The sequence below is a fragment of the Suncus etruscus genome, chromosome X, assembly GCF_024139225.1.
Source record: "Suncus etruscus isolate mSunEtr1 chromosome X, mSunEtr1.pri.cur, whole genome shotgun sequence".
In the NCBI taxonomy this organism is placed as follows: domain Eukaryota; kingdom Metazoa; phylum Chordata; class Mammalia; order Eulipotyphla; family Soricidae; genus Suncus; species Suncus etruscus.
In genome coordinates, this window is record NC_064868.1 from 89,963,007 (window position 1) to 89,977,234 (window position 14,228).

The following is a 14,228-nucleotide window of genomic DNA, read 5'->3' on the forward strand; positions in this document are numbered from 1 at the left end:
TAGATTCTTGGGACCCACTTAGTACCACCTTGGGCAGATGTGAGACTTAGAGGCCCCAGCACAGCTCTAAAGCTAGCACTCTTCTTCTCATCTGCTACACCACACCTATGCTGAAATCTCCTAGGCTCACACTTCTGACACCAGAGAATCTTTTCCCCCACAGCATGCAATTCTGTGACACCCAATAGGTGCCCTATGATTTAACTCAACTCAGTTCAGAAACCCTCCACCGAGATATTGAACACCAGTTTCCAAGGGTTCGACACACTCGCCCAAGCTCACTCTGCAGCTCTATGCTCCCTCTCCCATAGGAGAATCCATGAATTGGCAGATCCCTCCAGATCTGTGTTCCATGGCATCTGTGATGGCAGTTCGCCTTCCAGACTGGCCATTGAGAGGGATAGAAGAGCATGTGATGGCTGCTCATCATATTCTTTTCTTTTTTTATATTTTTTTCTTTAATAAATGTACTTAATAATTTCCTCTATTTCTTTTCTTCTTCTAAATCTACTATTTAATTAGAGCCAGCTCTTTTTTTTTTTTTTTTTTTTTGGTTTTTGGGCCACACCCGGCGTTGCTCAGGGGTTACTCCTGGCTGTCTGCTCAGAAATAGCTCCTGGCAGGCACGGGGGATCATGTGGGACACCGGGATTCGAACCAACCAGATCCTGGATCGGCTGCTTGCAAGGCAAACACCACTGTGCTATCTCTCCGGGCCCTAGAGCCAGCTCTTATTTTTCTAAAAAGGCCTTCTTTTCCTAAATTTTTTCTAATATACAGCCAGCAAAGATCTGGGGGGAATTTTGGAGATGTCCAAATATTTTCCTCAGATTTTTCTCATCTCTCATATCTTTTGATCTGTTACTCATCTTTATATGGTTTTTCAATTTGTGTGCTGTGAAAATGTAAAAGTTTATTTGCGTGGTGCATTGAAATTGTGCGTTGAGATCGTGTGTTGAAACCCTGAGTGCATTTTACTATGACTAAGCACCTTGTAGATATGTAAACTTTAATCAGCCACTTTTCCAAGGTCAAAACTGGCTGCAAAGGAAAAAAATGTGCTAGCCTTTTAAATCCTAGCAGCTTCAAGGTTTTAAAACTTGCTCCTTTCCCTGGGAGACAAAAGAATCTCCCCAGGGAGCCCATTGTCTGTATACTAATAGTAAACAAATAACCAGTTAGGGAAAGAAAAAGCTTGGGTTTTTTAATGTTTCCAAGTTTCTCTAACTATAGAAGTTATCTAGAATAAAAAATTGCTTTAATAATGTTGCAATTTAGTATGGTTAAAATGTTTTAGATGGGGCCCGGGTAGGTGGCGCTGGAGGTAAGGTGTCTGCCTTGCAAGCGCTAGCCAAGGAAGGACCGCGGTTCGATCCCCCGGCGTCCCATATGGTCCCCCCAAGCCAGGGGCGATTTCTGAGCACATAGCCAGGAGTAACCCCTGAGCGTCAAACGGGTGTGGCCCAAAAACCAAAAAAAAAATGTTTTAGATAATATTGCTAATTTTGTAAGTGCATAATATTGTTAAAAACTTAATTTCATTGACAATTTTAAATTTAATGTTGATCATAAGATAAATTTTATATGCATGATATTATTTATGGATCAGAATAGTATTAGAAATGCTATCTGATTATAGTGATACTTTTGTCATCCTAAAAATGGTTGGTCAGATGATAACTTTTAAATGTCTTTAACGTCTAACACAGAAGCAGATTTTGTATTTTTCTCCTTAAACCTTAAGTTTTAAAATGATACTTAACGTATTTGCCGGTGTATAAGAAGACTGGGCGTATAAGACAACCCCCTAATTTTGCAGTTAAAACGTAGGTTTAGGCCTATATTCGCTGTATCAGACATAACGTTCCTGTGCTGCAACTGTATGTACCACAGTGAGCCAATCACAGCAAGCAAAGGTTCAAAGGTTATACTGTAATAGACTTCCTCTCTGACTCTGGCCAATCTGAGCAGGCTTGTTACAGTGTAGATCGGGTCCAGAACATTGTCTAATTTGCATGCATAAAAAGCCTGCTTGGATTGGCTGAGTTAGAGAGGCGGTCCGAGCAGCCTTGCAGTGATTGGTGCAGGATCAAGTTGGAAACAATTTTCGTTTAGCGGCATATTGAAACATTTTTCGGGATATACTCGGCGTACAAGAGGACCCCTGATTTTCGGTTGACTTTTTTGTTTCAAAAGTCGTCTTATACACCGAAAAATACGGTAATAAACTGGAGTGCCCTTAGAACAAGCTTGAGCATCTAGCACACAAATTCCTTCCAGAGCTCTGAGCTGGGGTTTTTTGCCCTGCCAGGCAGCACTGGCTTTTAATCTAGCCAAGAGCAATGCTGACTCAAATTTGTCAAGTACTGCAGAAAAACTTTGGGGTGTAATTCATCCTCAAAGAATGCCCTCAATTTTTACCAGATTTAAATATTTTATTTGGTAAAAGAGGATCTGTCCCCATAGTCTAAAGACTTTAACTCTTGTGGCTAATGGCACTAAAGCTAATTAATCAGGCCATTATAATCAATTAGTGAAAAATTCTTTTCAGCTATGACTACTAACGAATTTGAAAACCCACCTTCACTCCTAGAGGCCTCATTTGGCACATAAAACAAGTGGAGTGAATTTACCATTTTATTTAAGATAAATTATTATCATATATAGTGACCTTGGTAATCAACATCATATAGTAATAAGGAGATTAGAGATAGGAGTGCAACTGTGAGTCAAAATAAATAGTGAAATTATGACATTGCATGATCAAACTGATTAATATTTCTAAATTAGAATTAATTTAATAATGTTCTATATAGAAAATTGTAGGAAATAGAAACTTAGATGGTCTTAAACTCATTACAGTGCTCATAATATGGATCTATATAAATTATAAAAAACCTAAATTATCAAGTTGCATTTAAAAAGTTTAACGGTTGTTACAGGTGGGGGTTGGGTGGGATGGAGGGAGATTTCGGACATTGGTGGTGGGAATGTTGCATTGGTGAAGGGGGGTGTTCTTTATATGACTTAAATTCAACCATAATCATGTTTGTAATCAAGGTGTTTAAATAAAGATATTTTTAAAAAAGAAGAAGTCAGACTCTAGAAAGAGAGGGGAAAGAGTGAATGATGACTTTATTCGGCCTAAATTTTTATCTGTATAAATGATGACTTGATACATGGGCACATAACAGATCTTCAGAATAACTATAACTCCACTAATTTATTGTAATAAAGTTTTTCATAAATAAAAGAAAATTAACAGTTGTTCTGTGTGTTCTGTAAATTTGACAAAGATTTTGCCTTTTTTCTTGGCATTTCCAGTATTTATTCTAGTTGTTCTAATTCTTAATAGCTATGTTACTTTGCATATATATATACAGACATATGTATATATACATATATATGTATATACATAGGCAAGATACTCTCTCTGCGGTGCGGATTAATCCTTATACAGACAGTGACATTTAAACCAGCTAAGGGACTCTACAGCCATCAATGGGTGTCCCTAGTGGAGATTTTCAAATCTTACTGAATTGATGCCAAGAACATACATAAAATTATTCAGCTATCTGGAAATAAAATTTAAAATTAAGGTGTAAAGAGCAACTAAATTTCTGTAGTATATTGAATTAAATACATTTTGGAGAATTTAACTTAAATCCCAATCCTCTTGGTTATGTGGAAGTTACTGATTGTAACAGACTGATCATAGGTAACAGATAGCTTAAATGCAATCACTAATCTGGTTTAAACTTTACCAGGGTAAATTTACCCTGAAATAAAGTGAAAAATAACAGTAAGGTTAACTCAGCTGTGTTTTCTCCCTACGTAGCAACATCTGTATAGCATAAAAACACTTTTCCCAAGTAAGACTGGCAGTGTGTCTTCATACAAATGCCAGGTAACAAGTATAATCTTCTACATTAATAATTTTCACAAATATTACTTGCAACTTAATTCTTTCCATTTTATTTAACTAAAAACTTTTTAGAATAGAATACTTATTTTATAATCTTGTGTATAGCTAAATTCAAATAAAACTTGCAATTATGGCAAAATTTTTGCTTCTTTTATTTTCCTTATTGTATTTCTCAGTCTCAAATAAGTATACCAACCACTCCTTCATTAATTACTTATATATAAAATACATTTTGATATTGTGACTAAAGAATTTACCCTAACAATTTTGAAATAAATAATGCTATAATGCTTTGACTTAATTTCTGTGTAATTATTAAAAAAAACTCAATCCTTCCAGAAAGAGAGGGCTACTTGCAGCTCCAGGACCTGATCGACTCAAGTAATATTCCATTATCTAATTAATCTGATCTTTTTCCAAAATTGAAACTGCAAAAATAAAACAGAAAATTGCATCATTTGAAGTCAGGTAGCATAAATTTCATCTTTTCTTGTAGGTAGAAGCTACAGCCCTTTGCCATCCTGAAGAAGACTGAGGACAGACCCTTTTGGCCCACACTCCCTTTGTATTAATTCTAAGATAATTGAACCTCTGGAATATAAATCTAGAAAGAAAGCTTGTGACTTTCCCTGAAACTTAAGCTATTAGAAATTAAGACAGGTCTGGAGACATTTTCTCTGGGACCCAGTTAAGAATGAGCAACAATATTATTGTTTAATAATAATAATAATAATAACTACACTAACACCTAGCTAAGTTTGCAGTTTTTATTATCTTTATTTAAACACCTTGATTACAAATATGATTGTAGTTGGGTTTCAGTCATGTAGAGAACACCCCCCTTCACCAGTGCAAAATTCCCACCACCAATGTCCAAATCTCCCTCCACCCCACCCCCTGGCCTTTATTTTAGACAGGTTTTCTACTTCCCTCATTTATTCACATTTTTATAATAGTTCTCAGTGTAGTTGTTTCTCTAACAAATCTCACCACTCTGTGTGGTAAGCTTTATGTCATGAGCTGGACCTTCCAGCCCTCCTCTCTTTTGTCTCTAAGAATTATTGCAAAAATGTCTTTTATATTTCTTAAAACCCATACATGAGTGAGACTATTCTGCATCTATCTCTCTCCCTCTGACTTATGTGAAATAGGCTTGAGTACTCAGAGAATGTCCCCCAGAACGGAAATCCTATTCTGGAGCAAGGAAAGACTCTTCAACAAGTGGTGTTGGAACAACTAGTTAGCCTCTTGCAAAAAAAAGCAAACTCAGACCCCAAGCTAACATCATTTACGAAGGCAAAATCCAAATGGATTAAAGACCTTGATATCAGATCTGAAACCATAAATATAGAACAATATGTAGGTAAAACACTCCTGGACATTGAGACTAAAGGCATCTTTAAGGAGGAAACAGCACTCTCCAAACAAGTAGAAGCAGAGATAAACAGATGGGAATATATTAAGCTGAGAAGCTTCTGCACCTCAAAGGAAATAGTGCCCAAGATACAAGAGTGGAAGAAACTATTCACCCTATACCCTTCAGATAAGGGACTAATATCCAAAATATACAAGGCAATGACAGAACTTTACAAGAAATAATCATTTAATCTCATTAAAACTTGAAAATTCAAAAACTTGAATCTCATTAAAACTTGAAAATTCAAAAACTTGAAATCGAGCTCCCATATGATCCAGCTATACCACTCCTAGGAATATACCCTAAGAACACAAAAATACAGTACAAAAACCCCTTCCTTACACCCATATTCATTGCAGCACTATTTACCATAGCAAGACTCTGGAAACAACCAAGATGCCCTTCAACAGATGAATGGCTAAAGAAACTGTGGTACATATACACAATGGAATATTATGCAGCTGTCAGGAGAGATGAAGTCATGAAATTTTCCTATACATGGATGTACACGGAATCTATTATGCTGAGTGAAATAAGTCAGAGAGAGAGAGAAAAACGCAGAATGGTCTCACTCATCTATGGGTTTTAAGAAAAATGAAAGACATTCTTGCAATAATAATTTTCAGACACTAAAGAGAAAAGAGCTGGAAGTTCCAGCTCACCTCAGGAAGCTCACCACAAAGAGTGATGAGTTTAGTTAGAGAAATAACTACATTCTGAACTTTCCTAATAATGAGAATATATGAGGGAAATGGAGAGCCTGTTTAGAGTACAGGCAGGGGTTAGGTGGGGAGGAGGGAGACTTGGGACATTGGTGGTGGGAATGTTGCACTGGTGATGGGTGGCGTTCTTTACATGACTGAAACCCAAACACAATCATGTATGTAATCAAGGTGTTTAAATAAAAAAATGGGGAGAAGAAATGAACAGATACTTTGATAAAGAAGAAATACAAATGAACAAAAGACACATGAAAAAAATGCTCCACATCACTAACCATCAGATAGATGCAACTCAAAACAACTATGAAGTACCATCTCATGCCACAGAGATTGGCACACATCACAAAGAATGAGAACAAGCAGTGCTGGTGGGGATGTGGAGAGACAGGAACTCATCCACTGCTGGTGGGAATGCCGCCTAGTTCAACCTCTATGGAAAACAATACAGAGATTCCTCCAAAAACTGGAAATTGAGCTCCCATACGATCCAGCTATACCACTCCTATAATACCCTAGGAAGACAAAATATACAATACAAAAACTCCTTCTTTACCCCTATATTTATTGCAGCACTATTTACCATAGCAAGACTCTGGAAACAACCAAGATGCCCTTCAACAGATGAATGGCTGAAGAAACTTTGGTACATATACACAATGGAATATTATGCAGCCGCCAGGAGAGATGAAGTCATGCATTTTTCCTATACATGGATGTACATGGAATATATTATGCTGAGTGAAATAAATCAGAGAGAAAGAGAAAGACGGAGAATGGTCTCACTCATTTATAGGTTTTATGTAAAATGAAAGATATTTCTTAACAATTTTCAGAGACAAAAGCAGAGAGGGCTGGACGTTACAGCCCACCTCATGAACCTCACCACAAGGAGTGATGAGTTTAGTTAGAGAAATAACTACATTGCGAACTATCCTAACAATGAGGATATATGAGGGAAATAGAAAGCCTGTCTAGAGTACAGGTGGGGGCAGGGAGGGGAGGAGGGATATTTGGGTCATTGGTGATGGGAATATTACACTGGTGATGGGGAGTGTCATCTTATATTACTGAAACCCAACCACAATCATGTTAGCAACCAAGGTGTTTAAATAAAAATATTTAAAAAAATAAAGAATAAGTTCCAGGACCTGATCGGCTCATAGATGGACAAAAGGATCAATCCATAAAAATGGACTACATCTGGTGGGCTTCCTGAGTTTTCCTTAAATGGAGATGTCTATGCATGGTGTGGCATTACACCCCCTTTTTTTGGGTCACATCCAGCGGTGCTCGGGGGTCAATCCTGGCTCTCTGCTCAGAAGTCACTCCCAGAAGTGAGGTGGCCACCAAACACACACTCACACATAGATCAGCTCAAGTAATATTCCACTATCTAAATACATATATATACAATATAAACATTAAACATGAACATTTATTTAGTTCTTTCTTCTTGTGTATGTCCATTTCTTTTTTCCGGGAAGATAATTCCATCGCTGCTGCAGCAGTAGCACGGGTGCTTATGTTACAACTTCTGTGTAAATTCAAAGGAACAATATAAATCAGCCCAGCTGGATTTGCTGAAGACAGTCCACAGCATGGAGAGAAGGGCTTGAAAAGCACCATTGGCATGTGAAAGAACGGCCCATGGTCCTCTCCAGTGGCTCATCCTACACAATGGTCTGCTCTATGTCATTGCTCTGGCTGCTGTTGCTGCTGCTGCTGTCAGAGTCACTCAAGTCTTTGAATTGTGAGTCATCCTCAAAGAAGAAGGCAGGCACACGGCTGTTGCTGATGTGTTCTCAGTGGTCAATTTCTACCACTTCAATTAACCATAGACTGTTGCTCACAACTGCTTTCGGCTTTTGAGTGATCCTCGGAATGACGGCATTTCCTGATCTGTGAATGCTGTGAGCCATTTTTTTTCAGAATTCACAAGACTGCTTGGCAAACAAAAGTTGGGCTCCTTCATTTATCTACTCTCCTCAAACTATCTCAAAAGACTTAGGGGATATATATATATATATATATACATACATACATACATACATACATACATATATATACACCCTCTGTGTACATTTCTCAAGTGTATTTCTTTAACATGTATATTCTCTATGTTGTATTATGCTTTCTCCTTTTTATTTAGATTTGCTAGTAGAAATTCTTAGAGGATAGCAGAGATAGTAACAATGAAATCTTTGTGCTTTTAATAGAACCAAGATATGGATTGTTTGATTTATTATCTTCCCCTTAGGCCCCAATAGTTTTCCATGGCACTGTTACTTTGGCATAGGAGCATTAACATTGGAAAATATTAGAAACTAAGAGGAGTTTTATCCATTAGGGATGAGAACTCAGTAATTTCTGGCTACACGGGGCCTTTCACCCTGAACATTTGCCTTGGTGACTTAGGCTTTATTCACTTGGACATCAGCTGTTTGCCCCTGAACCTGGGTCCAACATGTTTCTCTGCACCTATAGCAGGAATCAACCATATCCCAGTATGGACCCTGGATCTGCACTGACTGGCCACAGCCTAGTATCTTCTCTCAATATCTAGAATAGATCTAAATATTGGAGTCTCTCCCAAACCTGACAGACCCCATTTTAACAGGACAATTCTAGAGATGATGAAAGGCCCAAGGCCACCTTCTGGCTCATCATTTTGATTTGACCTTTGCAGCTTTACATTGACCAAACCTAGATAGCCATGATGTTACAAGAAGATCATAAAGGAAGGTTGGCCTAGGAAATTTGGAGATCATCTAGGAATGAATGGAACTGTTTTGGCACTTACTTGCTCTAGGATGGGCTAACATGCTAACCCAGTGCTTCTCAATTATTTTCTGTCATGTCCCCCTAGAAAGAAAAAGATAGTGTCTTTATTAAAAAAAGCTTTAACCTGCAAAACAAAAATATAGAAAATAATTTTAGCTGATTTTTTAATCAGTGGTGATGTCTGGATTAATGGCTACAATGAGCACGTTTTGCAATGCATAGCTTTTCAAATCAGGGTTTGAAGCAGGACACAGCAACTCTCAGCTCCAGAGACATACAGAGACATAAACAGGGGGTTTAGCTTGCTATGACAGTGTTTGCCGAGGTCAAACGCACCCCCGTATATGGAGCCTCGTGCACCCCCTGGGTGGATCACCCCACTATTTGAGAAACACTGTGCTAATCTGACAGTGAAAACTGTGTTTAAGGAGAACATTTCCTGGGAGAATCTGGCTCCCTATCCAGTAATGGGAACCACCAACACCTTGACCATGACTCATGCTCACATAACCATGAGGATTAGGATGTAAGTTAAATTCTCCAAAATGTATTTAATTCAGTATACTACAGAAATTTAGTTGCTCTTTACACCTTAACTTTAAATTTTATTTCCAAATAGCAGAATAATTTTACTTATGTTCTTGGCATAAATTTAGTAAGATTTGAAAATCTCCACTAGGCACACCCATTGATGGCTGTAGAGTCCCTTACCTGGCTTAAATTTCACTGTCTGCATAAGGATTAATCCGACCTCAGAGAGAGTATCCTGCCTATATATATATATATATATATATATATATATATATATATATATATATATATGGATATATGTGTATATATCCATATATATGCAAACTAACATAGCTATTAAGAATCAATACTGAGATGCCAAGAAAAAAGGCAAAATCTTTGTCAAATTTACAAAACACACAGAGCAACCGTTAAAACTTTAAATTGCAATTTGATAATTTAGGCTTTTTATAATTTATATAGATCCATATTAGGAGCACTGTAATTAGTTTAAGAGCATCTAAGTTTCTTATTCCTAGAATTTTCTATATAGAGCATTATTAAATTAATTCTAATTTATAAAAAATAAATCAGTTTGATCATGCAATGTCATAAATTCACTATTTATTTAATTCGCAGTTGCACTCCTATCTCTAATCTCCTTATTACTATATGATGTTGACTACCAAGGTCACTATATGTGATAGCAACTTATCTTAAATAAAGAATGTAAATTCACTCCGCTGGATTCATGTGCCAAATGATGCCTGTAGGAGTGAAGGTAGGTTTTTAAATTTGTTAGTAGCCACGGCTGTAAATAATTTTTCACTAATTGACTAAATGGCCTGATTAATTAGCTTTAGTGCCGTTAGCCACAAGAGTTAAAGTCTTTAGACTATGGGGATAGGTCCTCTTTTACCAAATATAGTACTTAAATATGGTAAAAATTGAGGACATTCTTTGAAGTTTTTCTGCAGTACTTGACAAATTTGAGTCAGCATTGCCCTTGGCTAGATTAAAAGCCAGTGCTGCCTGGCAGGGCAAATAACCCCAGCTCAGAACTCTAGAAGAAATTTGTGTGCTAGGTGCTCAAGTATGTTCTCAGAGCACTCCATTTTATTAAGTAGCATTTTAAAACTTAAGGTTTAAGGAGAAAAATATAAAATCTGCTTTTGTGTTAGACGTTAAAGATATTTAAAAGTTATCATCAGACAACCATTTTAGGATGACAAAAGTATCACTATAATCAGAAAGCATTTATATATATATATTGGTTTTTGTTTCACACCCAGCAGCTCTCAGGGGTTACTCCTGGCTCTACTAAGAAAATGGCCCCTGGCAGGCACAGGGGACCATATGAGATGCTGGGATTCAAGCCACCCACTGTCCTGCATGAAAGGCAAACGCCTAACCTCCATGCTATCTCTCCAGCCCCCATCAAATAGCATTTCTAATATTATTCTGATCCATAAACAATATCATGCATTTAAAATTAATCTTTTGATCAACATTGAATTTAAAATTCTCAATGAAATTAAGTTTTTAACAATATTATGCACTTACAAAATTAGCAATAGTACCTAAAACATGTTAACCTTAATAAATTGCAACATTATTAAAGCAATTTTTTATTCTAGAAAACTTCTGTAGTTAGAGAAACTTGGAAACATTAAAAAACCCAAGCTTTTTCTTTCCCTAAGTGGTTATCTGTTTACTATTAGTATACAGACAATAGGCTCTCTGGGAGGATTCTTTTTCCCCACAGGGAAAGGAGCAAGTTTTAAAACTTTGAAGCTGCTTGGACTTAAAAAGCTAGCACAGGGGTCTCAAACTCAATTTACCTGGGGGCCGCAGGAGGCAAAGTCGGGGTGAGTCAGGGCCTCATAAGGGATTTCACTTACCGAATATTCGCAATAAAATATCGCTTTAGTAAGAAAAAAATCGCGGGCCCGGAGAGATAGCACAGCGGCGTTTGCCTTGCAAGCAGCCTATCCAGGACCAAAGGTGGTTGGTTCGAATCCCTCTGTCCGATATGGTCCCCCGTGCCTGCCAGGAGCTGTTTCTGAGCAGACAGCAAGGAGTAACCCCTGAGCACTGCCGGGTATGACCCAAAAACCAAAAAAAAAAAGAAAAAAAAAAGAAAAAAATCACATTAAACATTTGCATACCCCGAAGGGAACTGCTCGGGGTATGCGAATGTTTAATGCGATTTTTTTTCTTACTAATGTGATTTTTATTGCGATTATTTTGTAAGCGAATAACCGTGAATACTGCGATATTTGAAGGCCAGCCACGGGCCACAAAATGATGTACGGCGGGCACAAAATATTGTACGGAGGGCCGCGAGTTTGAGACTCCTGGGCTAGCACATCATTTTTTCTTTGCAGCCAGTTTTGACCTTGGAAAAGTGGCTGATTAAAGTTTACATATCTACAAGGTGCTTAGTCATAGTAAAATGCACTCAGGGTTTCAACACACGATTTCAACGCACAATTTCAATGCACCACTCAAATAAACTTTTACATTTTCACAGCACACAAATTGAAAAACCGAATAAAGATGAGTAACAGATCAAAAGATATGAGAGATGAGAAAAATCTGAGGAAAATATTTGGACATCTCCAAAATTCCCCCCAGATCTTTGCTGGCTATATATTAGAAAAAAATTAGGAAAAGAAGGTCTTTTTAGAAAAATAAGAGCTGGCTCTAATTAAATAGTAGCTTTAGAAGAAGAAAAGGAATAGAAGAAATTAAGTGCATTTAATAATTTCTTTAAATTCTTAGTTGCTAAATCCTATTTTTGTTGCATCAGATATTATATGCAAATTTCAACAAGTTGATTATTTTTGCATAAAATTGAGCAGAGACTTGTAATGAAGCTTTACTCATTTTTAGATGTTAGTTACCATGATGTTTAGACATATTTTTAGTATATCTCTTCCCCACAAGGTATATGATAAGTGAGGTAGAACATAGGGCTGGAAATTTTCTTTGCTTACACCATCATCCCAGATGAAAATAATTGCACTTTTAGTCGCAATACTTGCTAATCCTAGGCCCATCAAAGGAGAGGAAACATGTTCCATAGACCATGAATAGGGCCAGTTCATTTCCAGCAATGCAAGAAGTATCTACCAGAATCTAAGAATCTTTCCTTTCCCGGAACCTTCTAGAAATTAAAGGCCTTTTACTTTCTAGTTTCTGATTTCTATAAGGCAAAGGTTGCCCTAAGGCATCCTCATATTTCTCAAACATTACAGGAGAATAAAACTCTGAGGCTCTAGAAATTGCAGTAATAGGACAAATTAGTTCTGAGAAATTTCTAATCGTTTGTATAGGAGGGGCAGTAGTGAAAGCCAACAGAGATGTATTTTCAAAGAACTTTTTCTCCAGTTCTGAGTCTACCTCATAATTCAGCCAATTTTTACATGCTTTTTCTTTATAGACTTTATAACCTCAGAAGGCCCATGATAGTCTAATTTAGACTTTAGAGCCATACATTCTAATTCAGGTCTATCATATATAAGATTCCTAGTTTGTCTCCATATAGAGGAGGACACTGCCAGATGAGCGTTCTGTTGTGTCTTATTGTTCATGAGACTTCAGAATGCCCTGATCCATCCTATTCCAGTCTGTTAGGCACAGAATACGTTCCTTAAGGAACTAACTTTAGGTACAGCCTAAAGAAATTTCTGTCATTGTAGTCTAGTCAATACGGTTATGATCCTGTCATTCCGTTTTTTAGAGTAAAATTGCACTTTTACCTTCTTGTCTTTTTAACCTGGTCTGATGTGCCAGGAAGTCCTAGATACTCTCGGTGAGGTCCTGATTCGTGCACCTAAAAAATAAAAGTGAAACAAAAACAAAGGAGAGAAAGACAGCATACTTCCCCCGATGATTTAACCTCATGGTTAGAGGGCTTAGCTGACATGAGCATCCTTGGGAGCTCAGACAAAGGTCATTTACTTGGAGAAGAAAAGGGGACATCAACTGATCTCACTTCTATATGGGATGCAGAAAAGAAAGGCACAGTACATCACTGGAAAAAAAGCAACTGAAAACAGATGCCTGGATGAAAACCAAACAATGTCATTTCAGCACAAGGGCATCGGGTGTTCAGTGGACTTGAAGGAAGGATACAGAGAAGTTTGGTATGAGTTTGCTTGGTAACAAACTTCTAAGAGGCATGAAATTTTCACTAAAGCCCAGATACAGTCGGTTAATGATATGGCAGTGGTCAAGCAAGCCACTTAGAACCATAGGTAAGGGCCAGAGAGATAGCATGGAAGTAGGGCGTTTGCCTTACATCCAGAAGGACAGTGGTTCGAATCCCAGAATCCCATATGGTCCCCCGTGCCTACCAGGGGAGATTTCTGAGCGAAGAGCCAGAAAACCCCCTGAGCACTGCAGGGTGTGATCCAAAAAAAAAATTAAAAATTAAAAAAAAAGAACCATAGGTGATTATCCTGGCTTGCATGAATATCGACTGTTATCCTAGGTCTGTCCTCCTCGGCATATCACCAAAGACTAAAATAAAACAAAATGATATGGCATCCTAAGGTGGTGTGAGCCAAGACTCAGCTCTTGGCTGACATAGCGATGCAAGAAACTGAGGACACTGAACAGATTCCTTCTGCTCTTTGGTGGGACTAATTTCCAATCTCACAGTTTGCCTAGATCTGAGAGGGCACTGCAGAAAGACAATGCTGAATATGTCCCTGGAGCATAGCAGTTGTGACAATAAAATCAAAACATAATATGAGAGTTGGAGTGACAATACAAAAAGGGACCATGATAACTCCCTGTTCAGGGCTAAATGGCCCCGGAAGCCTGTTAACTGTGGTCCTTCTGTTATCTGACCTGTCACCTGTGG